This window comes from Macrotis lagotis, chromosome 6, assembly GCF_037893015.1.
Source record: "Macrotis lagotis isolate mMagLag1 chromosome 6, bilby.v1.9.chrom.fasta, whole genome shotgun sequence".
Lineage (NCBI taxonomy): Eukaryota > Metazoa > Chordata > Mammalia > Peramelemorphia > Peramelidae > Macrotis > Macrotis lagotis.
The window spans coordinates 232,330,985-232,357,029 of NC_133663.1; the positions used below are offsets into that span (position 1 = coordinate 232,330,985).

Consider the following 26,045-nt stretch of genomic DNA (forward strand, 5'->3'; position numbering starts at 1 on the left):
GATTTTTTTGGGGGGTGGGGAGGGAATTTACACTTTTTTTAAACAAGAAAAAAGATGTGTATGGTGGTGGTAGGGGATGGGAATATCACTGAAACTTCTACCATAGCTGTTACCTTCATACTGCCTGGGTATGTGCTCCAAGGCAGACATAGGTGAATATGTAGACTTTTTTTTTGATACAGTCAAGTCCATTTGGTGAATGTCTTAGCTCTCTCTGACAATTGGTTCCACAGCCCTGAGCAGAAAAGCCTCTTGATGTATCTGTTGCCACAGGAAAGATAGGTGTAAACTAACTGAGGCACTCAGGAAGATACAAAACATACTCATATAACACGACTTCCCAAGATAACATGAGTTTCCCCACAAGAGGAAAATTATGCTAGCATATATATATATATATATATGTATGTATTTGTAATATATACACATATATATGTCTATATATCTATATCTATATCATTTTATTCTTAAAACCATTCTCTAGGAGTACAGAATGATAGAAACAAATTCATTTGTGAACATCCCTCCATAGTAGAGTCACATGCCAATTTGAATCATCTATTTAGAACTGGAAGTTACGTGACTACCAGCTTAAGGTTTTGGCTGCTTCATCTGGGTTGCCTTGCCTAACCCATGGGTAAACAGTTGGTCAGCAGGTGATCAGGATCATCTAAATCTATGAAACTATGAAGTTATATTACCTTACTCTACTTCATGGGGTTGTTGTATGAATTAGGTGCAAACTTTAAAATGGAGGAAAGAAATCCAGAAGATGAAAAACAAAACAAAACAAAACAAAAAACAACCCTTCATAATTTGGTGAACAGTTTATAAAAAATATCTCAATGTCTTTCTCTTAATTTTAATTTCTCATACTGTAAATGACTAATCTGTAATCATGTTTATCAAAAATATGTATATACAATGCTGACCTGACTGTTTGATGCTAAGGGGAAGAGGGTGGCAATTTTGTAACATAAAAATATACATGTGCATATGGATGAAAAAAATAAAAATTAAAAAAATAAAATAAAATGGGTGGAAGAGAAAAAGCATTTATGTAGTGACTATTCTCTCCCAGGCAGCCTGCAAAACACTTTTACAAGTATCTCATTTGATTCTCACAACATCCCTGAAAGATAGATACTATTATTATCCTCATTTTACAATTGAAAAACCTGAGGCAAATAAAGATGAAGTAACTTACCCAGGATCATGCAGCTAATTTCATGAGACTGGATTTGGACTCTAGACTTAACAAGGAAATGTAAAATATGGAAATTATTATTTCCTGATCAGTTAGTCAAACATGAGTTCAAATTTGACCTCAAATACCTCTTAGATGTGTGACCCTGTGCAAGTCACTTTGCCCTTTTTGTCTCAATTGTTCATATATAAAATGAGTTACAGAAGGAAATGACAAGCCACACCAATATCTCTGCCAAGAAAACTCCAAATGAGATCATAGAGAGTCAGACACAACTGGAAAGTGGCTTACCAAATGTGCCAGATACTTCAGTGCACTTGCAGTCTAATGAGTCTAATGGGGGGAGACAACATGCTAACAAATATATAGCAAACTATATATAGGATATATATATATATATATATATATGTAGGATAAATAGTAAATAATTAAAAGAGGAAAGGAAGTAGAATTAAGAGAGGAAAAGAAGAAAGTAAAAAAGTAAAAGATCATTGTTATCTTTTGATAACATGAAAAGTTGAGATTCAAACTCAAGACTTCTGATTCTACAACATTGTTCTTTCTATTATATTATATTAGTATGCAAACAAATCTGGTTGATGAGTTAAGTCCCTGGGCTATCAAACTCTAATATATTATGTAGATCACCAACTACATCCTTTATTGAAGTACACACACACACACACACACACACACACACACACACACACACACACACAGAGCCAGACATTTCTAACAAATAGAATTCAGAGCAGATTCCCAGAGGTAGTACGTAGTGAGTCCATTGATTGACTTTAGCCCTTACTTGAACTCTTAGATTGTTTTACTATGATTATTCTCCCAGGGTTGGGAGAATAACCTGGGGGGAGATGCTAGTTAAAAAAAATGTTATGTTAGGGGCTGACCAGAAAATTCCTAATGAAGTATCTTCCCATCCTAGAAGATTTTACAGGTCCTGCCTGTACGTGGGAGGAATAGGCATATGGTTCTTCTATTTCCTGAAAATGTTTACTTATTTAAAAATGGATTTTATTGATATATTTTCTTTTTATATTACTCACATTTTCCACATGTATTCCTCCCACAGAACAATCTCTTCCTAGCATTAGGAGTCCATCAGGGCTTGTGGTCTGCAGACTAGGTTAAGTAAAACTCTTTGAAAAATGTAAAATGCTGTATAAATTTTAGCTATTATTGTTATTATAGTTATCGATCTTAATTCATGGAGGGGGGAGGGCTGCTATAAATATTTTTATGCATATGGGCTTTTCATTTGATCCCTCACCCCTTTAGGGTATATATCTAGCAACACCCACTCATTTCCTGGAAGGAACTTACCTTTACCTGGTAGCCTGAATATCTCAGATGTTTTTAAGAAGGGAGGGGCAGCTAAATGGTACAGTGGATAGATCACAGCCCTGAAGTCATAGGTCTTGAGCAAAAATCTGATTGCCCCCCAAAATATTTTTAGTATGTGGTAATTATAAAGTGTGTAAGGGACTAGGTCATATAATTCTTTTGTACTGTCTCAAGTATAGTTTCTGTCAAGAGAGAATTTCTTGAGTCAGGGAATTGTATAATCAACCTGCATTTTAGGAAAATCTCTTTGGTAGCTGTATAGAGGATGGAGTGGAGTGGCAGAGGCTTGAGGCAGGGAGACCAATCAGAAGAGACCAATCTACTTTACAAGTAGAGCAGATGAGAGACAGACAGGTAACATCCCAACTTAGAATGGTGACTGTTCATGTGGAAAAAAAGGGAACAGTTATATAGGAATGATCAACTTAGGCAATGGATTGGATTTGTAGGATGAGAGTGAAGAGTAGGGGAAGCCTCCAAGTTCTTCTGAATAACAGTTAATGATGAACTCAAGAGATGATAAAGTCACAAGTTAAAACAATGTAGGGAGAAAAAAAGAAAGCCTAGAACCCAATGGGGAAGGGGAAAGGGGGCGCACATATAGCTAAGAGGAAAAATGGACTATTTTAACAAAAACTGTACTTGAGACAGTATAAAAGAATAATTCCTTCCCTCAGAGACTTTATAATCTTCCTTCTATGGAAATCTTTTTTGTTTTAATGAAGGCAGAAGGATTAAGTGACTTGCCCAGGGTCACACAGCTTGTAAGTATCTGAGACCAGATTTGAGCTCAGGTCTTCCTGAGACAGTATTCTGTCCACTTCTCTATTTAGTTGTACCTTCCTGGGAGTCCTCTTAAAAGTATCTGAGATACTAAGCCAACTTGATAAAAGTAATAAAAGAGATAAAGAACATTCAAATGGTTAGGAGAAAAACCCAGAGAAAACAAATAGTTTGAGAAAAACCCAGAGAGTAGTGATTGTATCTGTAAGAAGAGAGTAGTCAGACCTGCAATGAGATCATGATGATTAAGGATTGAGAAGAGGTCATCAGATAAATATTGTTAACTATGAAGAGAATAGTTTCAGATAACTGATAAAGTTAAGTCAGATTTAAAAAGGTTAAAAAGAGGAAGAGGAAAGACAGAAGGAATTAGTGTAAACAATTTTTTCAAAGATTTTGATTGAGGATTTGATAGACTGAGGATTATATCACTTTTTAAAATTAAAATTTATTTTTATTAAAGATATTATTTGAGTTTTACAATTTTCCCCCAATCTTGCTTCCCCCCACCAGAAAGCATGCTGTCAGTCTTTACTTTGTTTCCATGTTGTACTGTGATCCAAATTGGGTATGATGAGAGAGAAATCATACCCTTAAAGAGAACAGAATTCTAAGAGGTAACAAGATCAGACAATAAGCTATCTGTTTTTTTTTCAAAATTAAAGGGAATAGTCCTTGCACTTTGCTCAAACTCCACAGCTCCTTATCTGGATACAGAAGGTACTCTCCTTTGCAGACAGCCCAAAATTGTTCTCGATTGTTGCACTGATGGAATGAGCAAGTCCTTCAAGCTTGAACATCACTCCCATGTTGCTGTTTGGGTGTACAGTGTTTTTCTGGTTCTGCTCATCTCACTCAGCATCAGTTCATGCAAATCCCTCCAGGTTTCCCTGAAATCCCGTCCCTCCTGGTTTCTAATAGAACAATAGTGTTCCATGACATACATATACCACAGTTTGCTAAGCCATTCCCCAATTGAAGGACATTTACTGGATTTCCAATTCTTTGCCACCACAAACAGGGCTGCTATAAATATTTTTGTACAAGTAATGTTTTTACCCTTTTTCCTCATCTCTTCAGGGTAAAGACCCAGTAGTGGTATTGCTGGGTCAAAGGGTATGTACATTTTTGTTGCCCTTTGGGCATAGTTCCAAATAGCTCTCCAGAAGGGTTGGATGAGTTCACAGCTCCACCAACAGTGTAATAGTGTCCCAGATTTCCCACATACTTTCCAACAATGATCATTATCCTTCCTGGTCATACTGGCCAATCTGAGAGGTGTGAGGTGGTACCTCAGAGAAGCTTTAATTTGCATTTCTTTAATAATTAATGATTTAGGGCATTTTTTCATATGGCTATGGATTACTTTGATCTCCTCATCTGTAAATTGCCTTTGCATATCCTTTGACCATTTGTCAATAGGGGAATTGCTTTTTCTTTTAAAAATATGACTCAGTTCTCTGTATATTTTAGAAATGAGTCCTTTGTCAGAATCATTAGTTGTAAAGATCGTTTCCCAATATACTACATTTCTTTTGATCTTGGTTACATTGGTTTTATCTGTGCAAAAGCTTTTTAATTTAATGTAATCGAAATCATCTAATTGGTTTTTGGTGATGTTCTCCAACTCTTCCTTAGTCATAAACTGTTCCCCTTTCCATAGATCTGACAGGTAGACTAGTCCTTCATCTTCTAATTTGCTTATAGTATTGTTTTTTTATGTCTATGTCCTGTAACCATTGGCATCTTATCTTGGTAAAGGGTGTGAGGTGTTGGTCTAATCTAAGTTTCTTCCATACTAACTTCCAATTATCGCAGCAGTTTTTATCAGAGGGAGTTTTTATCCCAATGGCCAGACTCTTTGGGTTTATCAAACAGCAGATTACTATAATCATCTCCTGCTTTTACACCTAGTCTATTCCACTGTTCCACCACTCTATTTCTTAGCTAGTACCAAACAGTTTTGATGACTGATGCTTTATAATATAATTTTAGATCGGGTAGGGCTAAGCCACCTTCTTTTGCACTTTTTTTCCATTAAGCTCCTGGCAATTCTTGACTTTTTATTTCTCCATATGAATTTACTTACAATTTTTTCTAACTCATTAAAGTAAGTTTTTGGAATTTTGATTGGTAGGGCACTAAACAGATAGTTTAGTGTTGGTAGAATTGTCATTTTTATTATATTAGCTCTACCTATCCATGAGCAGTTGATATTTGCTGAGTTATTTAAATCTAATTTAATTTGTGTGAGAAGTGTTTTATAATTATTTTCAAAAAAGATTCTGAGTCTGTCTTGGCAAGTAGACTCCCAAATATTTTATATTGTCTGAGGTTACTTTGAATGGGATTTCTCTTTCTAGCTCTTCCTGCTGTTTCTTGCTAGACATATATAGAAAAGTTGAGGATTTATGAGGGTTTATTTTATAACCTGCAACTTTGCTAAAATTGCTAATTGTTTCCAGTAGTTTTTTAGATGATTTCTTGGGATGCTCTAGGTAGACCATCATGTCATCTGCAAAGAGTGAGAGTTTTGTCTCTTCCTTCCCAATTCTAATTCCTTTAATTTCTTTTTCTTCTCTAATTGCTGATGCTAACATTTCTAATACAATATTGAATAGCAGTGGTGATAATGGGCACCCTTGTTTCACCCGTAATCTTATTCGGAATGCCTCTAGCCTTTCCCCATTGAATATAATGTGTATTGATGGTTTCAGACAGATACTGCTAATTATTTTAAGGAACAGTCCATTTATTCCTACACTCTCTAGGGTTTTTAATAGGAATGGATGCTGTATTTTCTCAAAAGCTTTTTCAGCATCTATTGGTATGCTCATATGATTTGTGATAGGATTGTGGTTGATATAATTGAGTATACTAACAGTTTTCCTAATATTGAACCAACCCTGCATTCCTGGAATACATCCTACTTGATCATAGTGTATTATCCTAGTGGTGACTTGTTGTAGTTGTTTTGCTAAGATTTTATTTAGGATTTTTGCATCTATATTCATCAGGGAGATAGGTCTATAATTTTCTTTCTCTATTTTAACTCTTCCTGGTTTAGGTAACAGTATCATATTGGTTTCATAGAAAGAGTTAGGCAGAGTTCCATCTTTCCCTAGTCTTCCAAAGAGTTTATATAGGATTGGAACCAATTGTTCCTTAAATGTTTGGTAGAATTCGCTTGTGAATCCATCAGGCCCTGGAGATTTTTTTTAGGGAGTTCAGTAATGGTTTGTTGTATATCTTTTTTTGAGATAGGGCTGTTTAGGTGTTTAATCTTTTTTTCATTTAACCTGGGCAACTTATAGTTTTGTAAATATTCATCCATTTCACTTAGATTATCAAATTTATTGGCATAGAGTTGGGCAAAATAATTTCAAATTATTACTTTAATTTCTTCTTCATTGGTGATGAGTTCACCTTTTTTCATTTATGATACTAGATATTTGGTTTTCTTCTTTCTTTTTTTAATCAAATTGACCAGAGGTGTAACAATTTTATTGGTTTTTTCATAATACCAACTTTTGGTTTTATTTATTACTTCAGTTGTTTTTTGCTTTCAATTTTATTAATTTCTCCTTTAATTTTTAGAATTCCTAATTTGGTAGTTAATTGGAGATTTTTGATTTGTTCTTTTTCTAATATTTTTGGTTGCATGATTAGTTCATTGATTTCCTCTTTCTCCAATTCATTCATATAAGGATTTAGAAGCTATAATATATCCCCTGAGAGTTGCTTTGAATGAATCCCATAGATTTTGGTATGTTGTTTCATTATTATCATTATCTAGGATAAAATGGTTAATTCTATAATTTGCTTTTTGGTCCACTAATTTTTTAAAATGAGGTTATTCAGTTTCCAATTTGTTCTGGGTCTATATCTCCTTGGCCCAGTATTGCATATGACTTTAATTGTATTGTGATCTGAGAAAGATGTATTCACTATTTCTGCCTTTCTGCAGTTGATCATTAGGTTTTTATGTCCTAGTACATGGTCAATTTTTGTATAAGTTCCATGTATTGCCGAGAAAAAGGTATATTCCTTTCTATCTCTATTCAGTTTCCTCCATAAGTCTACCATATCTAATTTTTCTAACAATTTATTTACCTCCCTAATTTCTTTTTTGTTTGTTTCATGATTCCATTTATCTAGATCCGTAGTGGGAGGTTGAGGTCTCCCACCAGTAGAGTTTTGCTGTCTATGTCTTGCTGTAGTTCTTTCAGCTCCTCCTCTAAGAATTTGGGTGCTGTCCCACTGGGTGCATATATATTCAATATTGAAATGACTTCATTGTCTATGGTATCTTTTAGGAGGATAAAGTTTCCTTCCTTATCTCTTTTAATGCTATCTATTTTTGCTGTTGCATTGTCTGGGATAAGGATTGCTACCCCTGCTTTTTTTTACTTCATCTGAAGCAAAATATATTTTGCTCCAACCTTTTACCTTTACTCTGTATGTATCTCTCTGCTTCAAATGAGTTTCTTGTAAACAGCATATTGTAGGATTCTGGTTTTTAATCCACTCTGCTATTTGCTTAAGTTTTAAGGGAGAGTTCATCCCATTCACATTCAAGGTTATGATTACTAATTCTTTATTGCCCTCCGTGCTATCTTCCCTCTGTTTGTATTTTTCCACTTTTCCCCCCCTTTTATCCATATTCCCCAGTCTTTTGTTTCTGAAAACCACCCCCTTCAGTGTGTTTGCCCTCCTATATCACACCCTCCCCTTTCTTTTCCCCTTTCCCCTTTCCCTTTTTTCCCTTTTCCCTTCCCTTCCTTTTGTTATTTCCCCTTATTTCTCCCACTCCCCTTCCCTTTCTCCTTCCCCCCTCCCCTTTTCCCCTTTTAATACTTGAAAGGTTAGATGGTTTATAAGTTAACTGAGTATGTGTAGATTGACTTTAAGCTAAGTCTGATGAGAAGAAGCTTCAGGTGTTTCTTCTCTGCTCCCTTCTTCCCCACTATTACCATAGGTTTTTTTGTACCTCTTAGTGTAATGCAATTTACCCTATTCAGTCCCCCCCTCCTCCCATCTCTTTCCTGTCCCCCTTTTTAGGGAGGTAGTATTTTTTTCTGATCATTCTATCTATGTCATAGAAAATTCTGAGTGTCTCTCCCTTCTAGTTCTGTATATTCTACCGAATAGAGTCAAAATTCCTGACAGATATTTGAGTCTTTCTCCCAAGTGGGGTTAAAGCCAGTTACATCCCATTAGATAGTAGTCTCATGGATAGGCCTTGAATGTCTATCATTTCTGGCTAGGTGTATTCTCTCTGTTAGAGTTACATTTCTCAAGGTTTATGAGAATCTCCCCCCGCCCCATGCTGGGATATAGTCAGTTTAAACTTCCTGAATTGCATTTTTTTCTTTTACTGCCCCCCCCCTTTTTTTTACCTTTTCATGTGTCTCTTGAACCTTCTGTTTGATGTCCAAATTTTCTGTTTAGGTCTGGTCTTTCCATTAGAAATTTTTGCATTTCTTCATTTCATTAAATGTCCATCTTTTTCCCTGGAAGAGAAGGCTCAGCTTTGCAGCAAAGTAGATTCTTGGCTGCATTCCAAGCTCCCGTGCTCTTCGACTCCTGGTTCCAATTCAGCTGTTAATGTGGCTGATAGGGGCTGATCCTCCCTCTGAGCCCAGACTCACTGGCCGGTACTTGGCCAAAGCTGCTGGGGAAGACAAATCCTGAGGTAGATGTTCTTTCTCCTGGCTTTTCTTTCTGGGTTTTGTGGGTTGGATTTCTTTTAAGAGGTTTGTTTCATGTGATAGATGGGGAAAAGATCAGAAGACTTTAGAACTTTGCCTGTCTTCTCTCCGCCATCTTGGCCAGAAGTCTGTCCCTACATAATTTTTTTTAAGGATGGGGAGACCTAGGCTTGTTTGTAGATAGTAGGGAATGATCTAGTGGGTAGCAGGAGATTGAAGATGAGTGGCATTGTGCAAATTAAAGCATCTCTGAGGTACCACATCATACCCCTTAGACTGACCAATATGACCAGAAAGGACAGTGATCAATGTTGGAAGGGATGTGGGAAATCTGGGACACTAATACATTGTTGGTGGAGCTGTGAACTCATCCAACCTTTCTGGAGAGCAATTTGGAATTATGCCCCAAGGGCAACAAAAATGTACATACTTTTTGATACAGCTATACCACTACTGGGTCTATTCCCTGAAGAGATCATGAAAAAGGGCAAAAATATCACATGTGAAAAAATATTCATAGCAGCTCTATTAGTGGTGGCAAAGAATTGGAAATGAACGGGATGTCCATCAATTGGGGAATGGCTTAATAAACTGTAGTATATGTATGTGATGGAACACTATGGTTCTATTAGAAACCATGAGGGATGGGAATTCAGGGAAGCTTGGAAGGATTTGCATGAACTGATGTTGAATGAGATGAGCAGCACCAGAAGAACACTGTATACTCTAACAATAACATAGGAGTGATGTTCAACCTTAATAGACTTGCTCATTCCATCCGTGCAACAATCAGGTACAGTTCTGGGATATCTGTGATGGAGAATACCATCTGTATTCAGAGAAAGAATTGTGGAGTTTGAAAAAAGACCAAGGATTATTACCTTAAATTTAGGAAAAAAACTGATATTGTCTGATCTTGCTATCTCTTATACTTTGTTTCTTCCTTAAGGATATGATTTCTCTCTCATCACATTCAACTTAGATCAATGTACAACATGGAAACAATGTAAAGACTAACAGACTGCCCTCTGTGGGGGGGGTGGTAGGGAATTGAGACTAGGGGAAAAATTGTAAAATTCAAAATAAATAAATAAATACCTTAAAAAAGATCAGAGGAGTTGTAAACAACTGTGGGGGCAAACTAGATACATGTAGAAAATTTAGAAAATGTGTAGGGTTTGGTCAGGTACTTTTAAAATCAGGGACTGGAGTAAAGAGTAGAATATGGGAGATAACGTCGTTCTAGAAGGAAAAAAAAGAGAACTCACAGAGAATGTCTTTCCCTACCCCCCCTGCCCCCAGTAAAATATGAAGCAAATTCCTCAGCTTTGAGGGTGGGGGAGGGAATAGGATAGAAAGTTTAAGAAGAGAGAGATTTGGAACAGTTACTGTCATGAGGAGGATAGAGAATTAAAGAGGAGTAAACGGATTTTTTCTTGAACATTGCCAGTGGTAGTCAGTGGTATATTTTCAATAGGCAGTGCCATGATAGAGTACTAGGCTCTGAGTCAAGATTTGACTTCAAATCTTGTCTCTGACACATGTTGTCTTTATGACCTTAGTAAGTCACATCCCCTTCCAGTGCTTTAAGCAACGGTTTAAGATTATAAATTGCAGAGAGATCCCAAACTACCTTGGTTTTTTTTTTTGACTCAGTTACCATGGCCATGGAGTCTCCTTTTTTTGGAATTCCCTATATCAGTAAAATCACAAGTCCAATTCCTGTCCTCATCCCATTCATGATATTCACCAATAATTACAAAATAAAGTCATAAATTATTCATTTGTTAGTCTACATGCAAAGTAATTGTCATTCAATAGTTTTTATAGGATTTTAGGATCATGTGAGGATAGAGAATATTCTGTGTCCAACTATTATATTATCTTGAAATTTTGGCCCCTGATGACAGAATGCAATTGTTATTTAATTGCCTGTATTATGAAACCAGCAATGACTATCTTGAAGAATGTTGTGCTTCCAAATTCTACTGATTCAACAATGGGTTAGATAAAGGCCATCTGAAAACAGTTATCAATTTACCTTCTGTTGGAATGGAGAACAGAACCAGGTAAATACATTTAATGATAATTTGCATATATGTGTATATTCTTGGATGTTTGAAGACACAGATAACCAATATGATGGAAGTGGGGCAAAGGATATATATGGCTTAAAACACCAATGTGTATACACAGGGGACTTATCAACCAAATTAGATTTTCAAGAGATACACAGATGATGGAAGTAGAGACTCTAAACTATTGGTCATTTCCTCGATAGCTGGGGCGCTGTTCCAAGCAAAGGAGAAATTGTGAAAGTTCTGAGATAGCTTGAGAGATGGTCTGTGACTGAAAACAGTTGTTCTGAGGCTCATAGAAATAACGTTTTGGAAACTAAAAGACCACATCTAACCTAAACTTAGTTGATCTTATAGAATTCCATGATTGTTGATAATGGTTTTGAGGACACTGATGATAAAGAATGGGGTTTTTCTATGGCAGTTCTGTGTAGCCTCTGTTTTGCCTTAGGAATCTGACAGCTTCATAATTTGATATTGTTCTTCTTTGTTTGAAACATGGAGAGAAATTGTGTTTACTCAGCAAAATTGGGAAAATTGAACTCACCTAAATGCATCTGTCTCTTTTCTGAAGCCTACCCAAATAAATACTGGCTCAGGTGTTGAGTGGGACTTAACTATTTAACCAGTGAAGAACTTTAATACAAGTTACTTTAGTCACAGCTAGCTTTATGTCACATTCTATCACAAAGATGTCTTGAGAAAGCAAGACATGAAAATAAATATTTGTTTCCAGCTTTATATCTTTGCTGCTGAAAGTTCATATTTTATGACTTCTCTTTAGGGAACTAAGTCAACACAGTTAGGTTCATCAACAGTCATTCCTTCACCATTAATAAAAGCATCTCAAAAAGAAAAATATCCTAAACTGTGCATTTGTTTTTGAGGGTTCCAGTATTGGGGAGGCAATAATTGCTTATGCCTTAATGACTGAAATTGCTTAGGCAGTCCTAGTACTATCAACACTTGTAACTTCATCAACTATGATGGGCTTAGCTCTTCTCAGCAATTCAGTGATTAAGGAAAATTCTAAAATTCTATAGAGTCTGAATACAGATCAAAGCATATTGTGTTCACTTTTTAAAACTTGTTTTATGGTTGTTTTTTCTTTCTCATGGCTCTTCCCCTTTAGTTCTGGTTCTTCTTTCACCTCATGACCAATATAGAAATATGTCAAACACAATTGTACAAGTATAACCAATAACAGATTCATGAGGATGGGGGAGGGAAGGAAGGGTAGTAGAAAAATGTGGAACTCAATAGCTTAACAAAAAAAGGAATATTGAAAACTATCTTTGTATGTAATTAGGAAAATTAAAATAACATTCAAAAGGGGGGGAACAAAAAACCCCAAAATTCACTGGCCTTCTTGATGTCCCTTATGTTTCCATATATGGATTCTGTGCTTTATCGTTGACTGTCTTCATGCTTGAAATGCTCTCTTTCCTCAAGCCTTCATGGCCCTGGCTTCCTTCAAGACTCACGTCAAATCGGACCTTCCAAAGGTGATCTTTCTTGGTTCCCTTCTCTTATCCCTTAGAATCTTCCTCTGAGACTTGTCTCTTAATTACACTATATGTCCTATATGTACATAATTTGCATGTTGTATTTTCCATAGAATATGAAACTTCTTGAGGGATCTTATTTTTGACCCCTTTTTAATGTAACTAGTACTCAACACAGCTAGAACATATAAGCTCTTCATAAATGCTTATTGAAGGATGGAGACAGGAAATAGATTGTCCTGTGTGAGGAATGGAGACATTCTAAGGATTAAGCAGTTCTGGTGGATGCAAACAAGTGTTGCTGAAAAATCACGATTATGTGAATGAGGAATTAGGACTAATTAGGACTAATTAGGACTAATTAGGACTAATCCTAATTGACCAATAGGATCTTCTGAAATATATACTTCAAAGATATGTAATTTTGTCTGTGTGGATACTTCAACAAATACTGCCACCTGTTCAAAAATTTTACAATTAAAGAATTCACCATTCTGTGACTTATCTGGTGATGAATCAGAATTAATTTAGCTAAACTGACCCTTGGATAACAGATATGCAGTCTATCACTGGCCCTACACTTTCTAGCTCAGTAGGACTTCCTAGAACAACTTTTTTGTTGTTCAATTGTTTCAATTGTTTCAATTGTGTCTGATTCTTCAGGAGCCTATATGAGGTTTTCTCAGCAAAGATACTTGTTATTTTCTTTAGCAGCTAATTTTTCAAATTAGGAACTGAGGCAAACAGCATTAAATGACCTGTCCAGGCTCACACAGCTAGTCAAGCCTGCCTTCAGGCTTGATACTCTATCTGTGCAATCTATCTGCCCTGTTACTACAATACAGTACATTAATCAATTACATCATTGTTTGTATATAATGGGGCAATTATCATAGATTTTAGGAACAAATCATAATGAGATGTCAGAATAGTTCTTTATAACCCTTAATTCATAAAGATGAGAGTATTATAGATTTAGAATTAGACAGGACTTTAGAGTTTATTTATTCTAATTCCTTTTACAGATTAGGAAAGCAAGGCCCAGAAAAGTTAGTTTGCTCAATATTACACATATCAAGTAAGAGTCATATTGTGATTACAAAGCTCGAATTATTTCTGTAGTACTATTCTGTCTCATATAAATGTCAAATGTCATTTTGACAACATTTAGTTTAGGTATGGAATTTTTTAGGGCTGAACCTGTGATTTTATTATGCAGACAACTCCCTAGGCATAAATTCCTTTTATTAGATTGGCACCTAGTCTGCAACTTGATAGTGTTGTAGGCCAGGGTTGACAAAGCCTGTTTAATATTGGAATGAAATGAAGCACTTAGAAAAGATCTGACAATTGAGAAGAAATTTACTTCGTAGGGAAAGGATATTTATTAAGAATATTCATCAAGGAACATAATTCCTTTACCTCTGAAATAGCAATGATGTTCCATTGGTCAGCATCTGGGAGGAACTAGAGCTTCTCCTTTCTTGTCGTATTTAGACAATCAGGAAGCTGCCTCTAAGTATGAAACTTTTTGTTGTTTATAAGTCTTGAGGATAGTTTCAACACTTTTAAAAGAAAAACCAGCTTAATCTGCATGGTCTGTAACCTTGGGGGTAGTGCTTTTTCTTACAGATAAGCTATACCAAGAAGGTATACCAAAAACTTACTCAGGGTCAAATGGTAGATACTGGGCAGAGACAAAACTTGAACTCAGATTTTCCTAACTGTTCACAATGCCATTCTGCCTCTGATGGCTATCTTGTGGTTGAAAAAATATACTAAGTCTGCCACAACCTCCTGTCCCCAAGTTAGACTGGGTTTTTTCCTTAAAAGGTATGGGGTTTGTTTTTGAGATTTAACTGGATGAGGGGTCTAAGACTTGGACTATTGATATAGCTTTCTGGACACTTAGATACAAAATAGCCCCTCTCTGAGTTGGAAGGCCTCCTGAGGTTTTTAAACTGTAGACCATTATTATGAACAACATTGGTAAACTGTTCAACACAAGTTATACTTAATCCTGTCTGAGCATCCCTTGTCTAGTCTAAATATCCTTCCCTTGCTATGGCTAAGAAGGTGGCCTCCTTTCCTTGGCTGTTAGATAAACTACTAGCATCTCATTTTTCTGGTTTTAGTTCTGAATCATGAGGACCCAGCTCAATTCAAGTTCAAGCCATTACATTTACAGATACACATATGTGCACATTCATGGATATAAATACATACACATTCCAAAGATGTTATGTTTTCATAAAACATTCCTTAAACATTTTCTCCACAGGATTTGGTATATGTTACTATTATTATAATTTTAAATCTTTGTTATTGTATTTGTCCAAGGACTACTTAGGGGAGTAGATCATTTTATCTGATGCTCTCCTTCTGCCCCATCTCCCTAGAACCTTGTGTCCTACATAGATGCAACTGGAAAAATCTGTTTCACTACTTTTCTCCTAGTGTCTGTTTTTGGAAGAGAATAACTGACCTAAAACTCTGCTACTAGTGGGAGCCTTAGCTCTGAAAGCTACAGAGACAAGTAATGGAGCTGGTCCTTAGGCTCATTGTTCTCTCCCTGAAAGAAAGAGTAGACCCCTGAGATGGTGTGTCAATCCAGTTAGCCCAGGCATTTCAGTGAGTCATTGGAAGGATGAAGCCCTTCTGTGAAGGCAAGTTACTTATTAAAAAGAAGACTACCTCTAGACAAGCTAGCAAGTCGGTTTTTTTTTTTTTGGTTTTTGTTTTAGTGCTAAATTCTGGGGATACAGTAGTCCTTGATCTCCAGGAGTTTATGGAAGATCATCAATGCTTTATTTCTGTTTTATCTTCAATTTTTTTCTATGAACAAACAAGATATGAATAGAAAAAATTGAAGATAAAACAGAAATAAGGCATTAGCAGTGAAGTGAATTGGAGAAGTTATCTTATGGAAGGTAGGCCATTAGTTGTGTAAATTGAGTCAGCTGCTCTCTTTAGGAAATTTAGATCCCTTTCCCCCAAAAGGGGAAGATATCTAGAGAACCCAAAGGCCAATGTTTGAAATATGTATCCTCCTTTTCTCTAAAGAGAAGAAAACCAGAGGAAGACAATGCCTGTGATATTAAAGAAGGTTTTTTTAATTAAGCAGGGAAGTAAAACATGTGCAAGGGTATGCTCAGACTATGCTGAGCAGCTCTCAAAGTATTGGATGGGGAGAATTATATATATATATATATATGCTTTTGAAGCAAAGAAAGGCCAGGAAATGGGGAGAAAAGTGGGAAATTCTAGAAAGGAATCAGGAAGCCCTGAGGGGAGGAGGAGATCCAGGAGCAATTTGAGGTGTCTGAGCTGTGGCCCTTTGATACACAAATCAGAGTGCATTCTTGGTGACAATCTGAACACAGTTCAAGGCTGAGCACAGTTAATAAGAGGATGTCTCCGAAAACACAAACCAGGATGTACCTCATAACCAACAGTTAGGGGAGTCTTGGAAATAAGTGATGATGGGAAAGGGTGGTTCCTTCAGAGAAAGAGCTTAAAGATCAGGGTTCAGGCTAATTGAAAAACTCACAGATTGACCCCAGAGGTGTGAAAAGTTCAGACTTTAATTCACAAACCTGCAAAGTTCACATATATTATAGATCACAAATAGTTCACAAATTGAACTCTCTGCCAGGTTAATGGCAATATCAAGGGAAAGAAGGGGGTATGTTTAAGAGATGCTATATAAGACTGAAATAGAGGGGAAATTGAAGGGAAAGATCTATCTACTATCTATTCAAAGAGGTCCAGCTGGGGGTTTTGAGTCTGGAGGTTAGAAAGAGAGCTTAGGTCTGGATGGATTTGAGAACTTTTAGCATTGATGAGAATTTTGAGGATGGGCAAATATGAGCATGTAGGCAATAGGAAAACAAGCAGAAAGGGACTGAAGATAAGTGAAATAGTGGTGATGATATAGAGACCATAGAAGAGGAAATCTGCTGGAGAAGGTAGGATGGAATGAGATATTCATTTAGAGGGTTTTGCCTGAAGGAGAAAGTCCACTTCTTCATGTGAGACAAAGGTAAAAGAGGAGTATAAATGCCTCCTGAGAGGCATCAGGCTACTTAAGGACAGTCTAAATAACAAAGGTAGAAGCTAAAATGCTAAAGGGAAAGAGGAAAGGAATTCAAAAACAGCTATAAGAAATGACTGAACCCATGTCCAGCATGGAGCTGGGGCCATCTTGGTAGTTACTAACTGGGAAAGAAGTAGTTAAATTAAAAAGAGAAAGAGAGAGAAAAGCTTAGATCAACATAGATCCAGCTGCTTGGGGCTTGGAGCCATATTGTAAAGAGAGAGCAAAGGAGCTAGCATATAGCTAGGGGAGAAGCAAAGAAGTAAAAGGGGAGCCCTTGGAGGAAGTCTACTTTAACACCTTTTCAGTTTGTTAGGACAAGGGTGGTGCTTGGGGAGGGGCTTATCACCTGACTTCAGTTGTTCCTGAAGGCATATGCCACAGGGGAAGTCCCAAGGAGAGGTTAAAACAGTATTCATTGCCCAGGTGTTCTAGATACTACTTACAATTGAGCCACCAAATAGACTCAGGGTCTGCTACAAGCTGGTTGGAACTTAATTGACTTCAGAATTGCTGATTTTCTATATAGCAAGCTAAGTTTACTCTTATATCTTAGCTAATATGCCAATTATCTGTTTTTTTTTGGGGGGGGGGGCTCAAGTGCAGCTGAGACTTGAAGGAAGTAAGGGAAGCCAGGAGGCAGAGATGGGAAGGGAGAGAATTCCTGGCATGAGGGTAAGCCAGTGAAAATCTGTGGAGTCTAGAGTTAGGATGTCTTAACTAAGGAAGAACAAAGGAGACCAGTGTTACTGATTCTTAGAGTAAGGGAATAGGGATAAGGGGTAAAAACATTGTTTAACATTTCAGGGAGGGAGGGGGGAGGAGGAGGATAGAATTGGAACACCAAACTATAAAAATAAAATTTAAAAATTGTTTTAATATGTAATTTGGGGGAAAAATGTTAAAAAAAAAACCCTGGAAAGGTGGGGTGGGGAGGGACAGGATATGAAGGGCTTTGAACATTAAACAGAGAATTTATTATTTGATCAATAGTAATAGAACCTGGAGTTAATGAGTAGGGGAATGATATAATCAGGTGAGTGCTTTAGGAATATCATTTTGCAACTGAGTGAAGGACAAACTGAAATGAAGAGAAATGTAATACTGTAAGTCACTTGTAATAATCTAAGTAAAGGGCCTATGCCAGATTAATGGCAAAATCAAGGGAAAGAAGGTGTGTTTAAGAGATGCTATATAAGACTGAAATAGAGATTTAGAGATCTTGAAATGGAAGAGGTACATTTGTAGGTGATGGCAAAATTGATGATATAACTTTCTATGTTGCAGAGGTGAGTAGGGGAGAAGTAGATCATGTGAAATGAGTAAATTTGGGAATGGGAATTTAAGGTATTTGTGGGAATAACAGTTCTTATGTTGAAGTCCCTTTGAATGAGGACAGGAGTTGAAGAGGAAAGATTTGTGAGCTAGACTCTAAAAGAACGGAGGGAAGGAGAGTGAGTAGATAATGGCTACCAGAATCTTGATTGTGGTAAATAATGGTGTGAATGAACCTCTAAAGAGGAAATGACAATAGGAAGAAGAGAGTACCTTAATAAGCAAATTGGTGATAAAAATGAAAATGCATCCACTGCTGAAAAGATTGGTCAAGGAAGCTTTATCATCATGAGGAAGTCATGTTTCAGTGAGAGGCAGAAGATGGAAGGAATGAGAGAGGAAAAGTTCCAAGATGAAAACAAGTTTGTTACTTATGAAGCAGGCATTCCAGAGAGCAGAATGAATGAAGTGGGCAGCTAGAATGGGATGTTGTTTGGTTTGGGCTCAGAGGGATGTGAATAGTGAACAAGAAGAGGGGAAAGAGACAAGATTTGAGCGATGACAGTGAGAGGTTCAGAATCACTAGAGTGGGGAAGATGTTATGGGTTTTGAGTTTGTGAATCATTGAAGAATCTATTCTGGCAGGTTATCCACACAATCTAAGGCTCCACTATATAACTGAAAATGTTAGGGAGGGCTACCTTCATGGAGGCAGATTTTGGAGAAGGGACAAGTGTGTGTGGGGGAACCCAGCAAAACATCTATTTCTCTTTCTAGTAGGCAGTCTCAGGCTCAAGCAGATTAACCTAAGACATAGCAGGAAGGAATGATATTTTTCCAAAATTTGTTCCTGCCCTACTACTAAGAAAAATCCTAATGTTTGAGCATCCCTCAATCTCAGATCATGGTCAGAAAAGAAAACTGAGAAAGTTTGTCCATTGTTGTACAAGGGCATTTTCTTGACCTTGTGTAAATTTACAGAAAACATCCATTCTGCCTCAGGTTTATGTAAATCTATGCTCAGAACAGATGATGTGAGAAGCAGACTCACTGCGTTAGAAAAATAACTTTTGAAAATGCAAAACTAATCTTTATTCTTTATTTAAATTCACCTTGTCACTTAAATCACAACCAATATTACAAATTCAAAACCATCTATGTATGTTTTTAATTGGGTCAGCAATATTAACACAGCAACAATGCTAGTACAATATTTTTTAAAAAATTCTTTCAGGTTTTTGGAATTCAAGTCCATAAGTTTAGCACACATCTATTGACATAGCTAACTTGTTCAACATGTCTTTCTGTAGAAGTTTCAGAGGGGGAAAGCAAAACACTAACAGTCAGGAATTTTGATTATGGATGATATGCTTGCTGGATCTATATCCAAAGTCTTATTTTGTCATTCTGTTCTACAGAGTGAGTCCCTGTTGGGTCTTAGTACAGAAATAAATATTTTACAGAAAATAGAAATGACTTGTACCTAGCCTGGAAAGTGGCTTGCCCAGAGTATCTGCTTCGTGCATGTTTGTTGAATTGAATGAAATCATTCAGGAACATCCTGAAACATGAAAGAATTCTATCTATAATAATAGTCTCAAACAGAACAGAAGACTTTGCTTTGTATTAGATAAACTCTTCTGGATCCTCATTCTAGGCCAAGCTCTCTAAGAAAGTATTTGCTTAAAAAATTAATTCCTTAGTCTTATAAAAGGCAGGAACTTTATTTCTCTTTAGAACTATCATCACCCAATTCAACTGATACAGTTGGTCAAGTGATTTACATCCCATCTACCCCCAAATGCTTATTTTTATAACTGATATAATTAATTCTTTCCTTTGTGGTCACATAGACACACAGCCTTAATGCTCAGAATAGGTTAATTGCAAACATATAGTATGAAATCTTAAGAAATGCTTTAGATTTCTCAGGTAATCAAAAGAGTTATTGGAGGCAAAGAAAATTTCCATTTAGCTTGTACATCATTCTCCATGCAAAGATATAGTTTTTGTATATGGAAATTTCATTTCTTTGTGAAACTTGACGCATGAAAGGAGCATTTAAATATAAGATTATATATCTGTGATCTGTTCTGACTGCATTTTATTCTAAGAATTTGTTCTGAAACACCATCAACTTGGGTTAAAGGTAATCTAATTTGCATAGAGAGCAGACAAGTATATTTTGTTCCCAGCTTAAAGGCAAAAAAATAAACTTGCAGAAGGGGCCATACTGTGATCAGATACAAGATTCATGCTATCCTCCTCACATATTATAAAAGTCAAGGATTTGAATGTACAATCCTTGATTAGAGAGGTTTGTCTCTAAGGAAGAAATGTGAAATGAGTATACGTTTAAAGCTGAAGTAACATAGCTATTTGTCTAGACTGAAAAAAGAAACAACATGATTATAAATAGTTAATATGTGAACAAAACATCTACCAGTTTATTGAGATCAGGAGACCTATTAGGAGGATATTGAAATAATTTTGGTGAGATATTGGCAGCTGAAGGAGTGCATTTAAAACACCTATCTGCCATATTTAAAATCTTTCCCAAAGTAGTTCAATTTAGTTTTCAAACTGCTTTACATATTACCTCACACACACACACACACACACACACACACACAAGCACACACATTCTTTCCCTTCACCCCATTTGCTATTCTCCATATGTGACATGCCAGCTCAAGTCTTCCTGCTTTTACCCAGGTTGTTCCCTATGTTTAGAAAGCACCCCACCCTTCCACTAATCCACCCTTTGAAATCCATAGTTCATTTTATTTATTTATTTATTTGCTTTTTGTTTTTTAATGGCAAGGCAATGGAGTTAAGGCCACAGAGGTGTCTGAGGCTGAATTTGAACTCAGTCCTCCTGACTCCAGGGCCAGTGCTCTATCCACTGGGTCACCTTGCTGCCCCTATAATTCATTTTAAAAGCTCAGTTGCAGCTCCTCATTTCTACTGTTTTCCTGATTTCCCATTGTTGATATTCTCCTTGATTTGTCTTCAGGTTGATTTTGTATATATTTTATGAATTATTTCTGTACCTGTACCATCTCTACTCCCAGATTCTCACCCCCTCCTTGGAGAATGTAAGCTCCTTGAAGACAGGGACAGCTTTGATTTTGTCTAGGACAATGTCCAACACATGGTAGGTACTTGGTGAGCCCTTGCTAAATTCAACAATTGCTAAGGGGGAACAAAGGGGGAATAGGCTAAATTTAAATAAGAAGCACTATTTGGTTAGAGCACTGCATGAGTATGTAGAGTGAGCAATGGGAGATAAGACTAGATAGGCAGATAAGAACTGAATTACTAAAGATCTTAAATTCCAGATGGTTTGATTTTATTTGGGAAATCATTCAAAGTTTTTAATGAGGAGAGATCACATGATCAGAGTTCTGTTTTTAAAAAGATTGATCAGACAATGGTGTGCAGGATGAATTGGTAGTGGGAAAGATTAGAGGAAGAGAATCCTTTTAGGAGGTTGTGTTAATGATATCAAGTGAGAAGGATTGATCTATGTTAATCACAAAAGGAGTTGAGAATGGAAAAAAAAAACACCAAGGTGAAAGTGCTGAGACTTAATGATAGATCAGATATGGGAGATATGGAAAAAGGATGAGTCATTAAAATATTAGGGAAGTCAGGAAGAGGAATAGTTTCTGGGATGAAGATGAATTTAGCTTTTGAGAGAAATCATTATTAAATAACCAAATATTGGGGAGATCCAGTATATTTTTTCCTTCCTCTTTTGGTGATTAGGTCAAAGCTTACTTTTATGATGAGCTGGCAGATGATGAGATGAAATTTTGGAATTGTCCCATCCAACTAGAGAACCTTACAAATAATTTAAGGTGAATTCCAATCCATTATGTTCCACTCAGCAGGTTAGAATAGAGATAGATCTCCTTTTGTCTAGATTGCCCTAGGTGGGGGGTAATCTGGATAAGAGATGAAATGAGTAATTAAGTTCCCCAATTCCTTATTTGAATAAGCCCACCTTTCATTATAATATTCATTCTTCTCATTACTTGTTAACCAATCAAAGTTGATTGCCTCTCTCAGGAATACCTTCTCTTCCAAGGACTTATTAGAATTGAGTGGGGTTCCATGACGGGTCTTTGACACTTCAAAGTGCCACTACTCACCTTTATTAATCATTCGTAGTATGATTAATAAAATTATTATTTACCCAGAAACTATATTTCTCAAATTTTTCATGTCACACTTTGGACCCACTGAGTTTAAGGTAAATAAAGGTTTGTTCAAAAATGCCATTGCTGGGAGTAAGCAGAGGCCCTTCATTCTTGTAGGGAGAGATTCTACTTCTTCCTATGGCATGGGTGGCTTCTTCCCTAATCATCATTCCAAGGTTCTGTGTAGCACAACTGTCTCTAAGCCTTTACCTCCTTCCCTCCCAGGGAGCCATCTCTTTAATGCTGCTCTTCCAAGGCTTACCTTTTACCTCCAACTCCTTTAAGGATGAGAGATGAATTCTTGGGAGCTTATGAGGTCACAAAGAGAAAGAAGAGAAAACAGTCCAAGATAGAGTTTTTTTGGTTACTCAGGGGAACAGAATTTGTATGATGACCTAGCAAAGGATACTCAGAGGAACAATCAAACAAGCTCTCACTCTTTCTTCCCATCAGTTTAATTCAATTCAACTTAACAACTGTAGGAAGTGATATGCAGTTGCACTGTTATTATTTTGCCCATGTGAATTTTGTGTATCTAATGGGTCTCTCCACTCAAAAAGAGACAAGAATAGATCTCTCCAGAGTTTTTCCCCTACTCTTTTCTAAAGGAGATTTCTAAAGGAGATTGATTTTTATTGGAAGATGGAGTTGATGGACTAGTCACCCTGTTCTCAGAGAGAGTTGATCCCTGGACTAGAACTAAATCTTTTTCTCTCTTATATATTGTTAATCTAGGAGAAATAATTTTTAATCTCATACTGCATTCCTGACTACTATTCCTTAATGAGGAAGGAGGAGCCAAAGCTGTATATCCAAGGTTGTCTTCCTTTCTACTCATTGCCATTTCTATATAACATATAGCAAATAAACCCATTAATCTATTGTTGGTCCATTGTTTTGGCTGTATCTGACTCTTTGTGATCCCATTTTGGAATTTTCTTGGCAGAGATAATGAAGTAGTTTGCTATTTCCTTCTTTAACTCATTTTAAAGATGAAGAACTGAGACAAACAGGGCTAAATGATTTCCCCAGGGACATAGCTAGTTAGTTTCTTTTTTTTTAAATTTTTATTAAAGATATTATTTGAGTTTTACAGTTTTCCCCCAATTTTGCTTCCCTCCCCCCACCCCCACCCCACAGATAGCACTCCGTCAGTCTTTACTTTGTTTCCATGTTGTACCTCTATCCAAATTGGGTGTGATGAGAGACAAATCATATCCTTAAAGACAACAGAATTCTCAGAGGTAACCATATCAAACCATAAGACATCTGGTTTTTTTTTTTCCGAATTAAAGGGAATAGTCCTTGTACTTTGTTCAAACTCCACAGCAACTTATCTGGATACAGATGGTACACTCCTTTGCAGACAGCCCAAAATTGTTCCCAATTGTTGCGCTGATGGAATGAGCAAGTCCTTCAAGCTTGAACATCACTCCCATGTTGCCGTTAGGGTGTACAGTGTTTTTTCTGGTTCTGCTCATCTCACTCAGCATCAGTTCATGCAAATCCCTCCAGGTTTCCCTGAAATCCCGTCCCTCCTGGTTTCTAATAGAACAATAGTGTTCCATGACATACATATACCACAGTTTGCTAAACCATTCCCCAATTGAAGGACATTTACTGGATTTCCAATTCTTTGCCACCACAAACAGGGCTGCTATAAATATTTTTGTACAAGTAATGTTTTTACTCTTTTTCCTCATCTCTTCAGGGTATAGACCCAGTAGTGGTATTGCTGGGTCAAAGGGTATGTACATTTTTGTTGCCCTTTGGGCATAGTTCCAAATAGCTCTCCAGAAGGGTTGGATGAGTTCACAGCTCCACCAACAGTGTAATAGTGTCCCAGATTTCCCACATCCCTTCCAACAATGATCATTACCCTTCCTGGTCATACTGGCCAATCTGAGAGGTGTGAGGTGGTACCTCAGAGAAGCTTTAATTTGCATTTCTCTAATTAATGATTTAGAGCATTTTTTCATATGGCTATGGATTGCTTTGATCTCCTCATCTGTAAGTTGCCTTTGCACATCCTTTGACCATTTGTCAATTGGGGAATGGCTTTTTGTTTTAAAAATATGACTCAGTTCTCTGTATATTTTAGAAATGAGTCCTTTGTCAGAATCATTAGTTGTAAAGATTGTTTCCCAATTTACTACTTTTCTTTTGATCTTGATTACATTGGTTTTATCTGTGTAAAAGCTTTTTAATTTAATGTAATCGAAATCATCTAATTGGTTTTTAATGATGTTCTCCAACTCTTCCTTAGTCATAAACTGTTCCCCTTTCCATAGATCTGACAGGTAGACTAGTCCTTGATCTTCTAATTTGCTTATAGTATTGTTTTTTTATGTCTATGTCCTGTAACCATTTGGATCTTATCTTGGTAAAGGGTGTGAGGTGTTGGTCTAATCTAAGTTTCTTCCATACTAATTTCCAATTATCCCAGCAGTTTTTTATCAAAGAGGGAGTTTTTATCCAGGTGGCCTGACTCTTTGGGTTTATCAAACAGCACATTACTATAATCCTTTCCTATTCCACTGGTCCACCACTCTATTTCTTAGCCAATACCAAACAGTTTTGATGACTGATGCTTTATAATATAATTTTAGATCTGGTAGTGCTAAGCCACCTTCGTTTGCATTTTTTTCATGAAGCTCCTGGCAATTCTTGACTTTTTATTTCTCCATATGAATTTACTTACAATTTTTTCTAGCTCATTAAAGTAATTTTTTGGAATTTTGATTGGTAGGGCACTAAACAGATAGTTTTGTTTTGGTAGAATTGTCATTTTTATATTAGCTCTACCTATCCATGAGCAGTTGATATTTGCCCAGTTATTTAAATCTGATTTAATTTGTGTGAGAAATGTTTTATAATTGTTTTCAAAAAGATTCTGAGTCTGTCTTGGCAAATAGAGTCCCAAGTATTTTACACTGTCTGAGGTTACTTTGAATGGAATTTCTCTTTCTAGCTCTTCCTGCTGTTTCTTGCTAGTCATATATAGGAAAATTGAGGATTTATGGGGGTTTATTTTATAACCTGCAACTTTGCTACAATTGCTAATTGTTTCCAGTAGTTTTTTAGATGATTTCTTGGGATTCTCTAGGTAGACCATCATGTTGTCTGCAAATAGTGAGAGTTTTGTCTCTTCCTTCCCAATTCTAATTCCTTTAATTGGTTTTTCTTCTCTAATTGCTGATGCTAACATTTCTAATACAATATTGAATAGTAGTGGTGATAATGGGCACCCTTGTTTAACCCCTGATCTTATTGGAAATGCCTCTAGCCTCTCCCCATTGAGTATAATGCTTGTTGATGGTTTCAGATAGATACTGCTCACTATTTTAAGGAACAGTCCATTTATTCCTACACTCTCTAGTGTTTTTAATAGGAATGGATGCTGTATTTTGTCAAAAGCTTTTTCAGCATCTATTGATATGATCATATGGTTTCTGATAGGTTTGGTATTGATATAATTGAGTATACTAACAGTTTTCCTAATATTGAACCAACCCTGCATTCCTGGAATAAATTCTACTTGATCATAGTGTATTATCCTAGTGATGACTTGTTGTAGTCATTTTGCTAAAATTTTATTTAGGATTTTTGCATCTATATTCATCAGGGAAATAGGTCTATAATTTTCTTTCTCTGTTTTAACTCTTCCTGGTTTAGGTAGAAGTACCATATTGGTTTCATAGAAAGAGTTAGGCAGAGTTCCATCTTTCCCTATTTTTCCAAAGAGTTTATATAGGATTGGAACCAATTGTTCCTTAAATGTTTGGTAGAATTCACTTGTGAATCCATCAGGCCCTGGAGATTTTTT

The 26,045-nt window shown here is 36.5% G+C and overlaps 2 long non-coding RNA genes across 6 annotated transcripts in view; one reads left to right on the forward strand and one right to left on the reverse strand.

Moving 5' to 3' along the window:
- Positions 1 to 26,045, forward strand: part of LOC141491482 (uncharacterized) — a 138,952-nt gene that overhangs the window by 72,135 nt on the left and 40,772 nt on the right. The window lies entirely within an intron of this gene.
- LOC141491481 (uncharacterized) lies at positions 46 to 22,481 on the reverse strand. The gene is made up of 3 exons (XR_012469622.1): positions 22,430 to 22,481; positions 21,798 to 21,964; positions 46 to 261 (listed from the first exon to the last, which is right to left on the reverse strand). It is a non-coding gene; the product is annotated as an uncharacterized LOC141491481 (long non-coding RNA).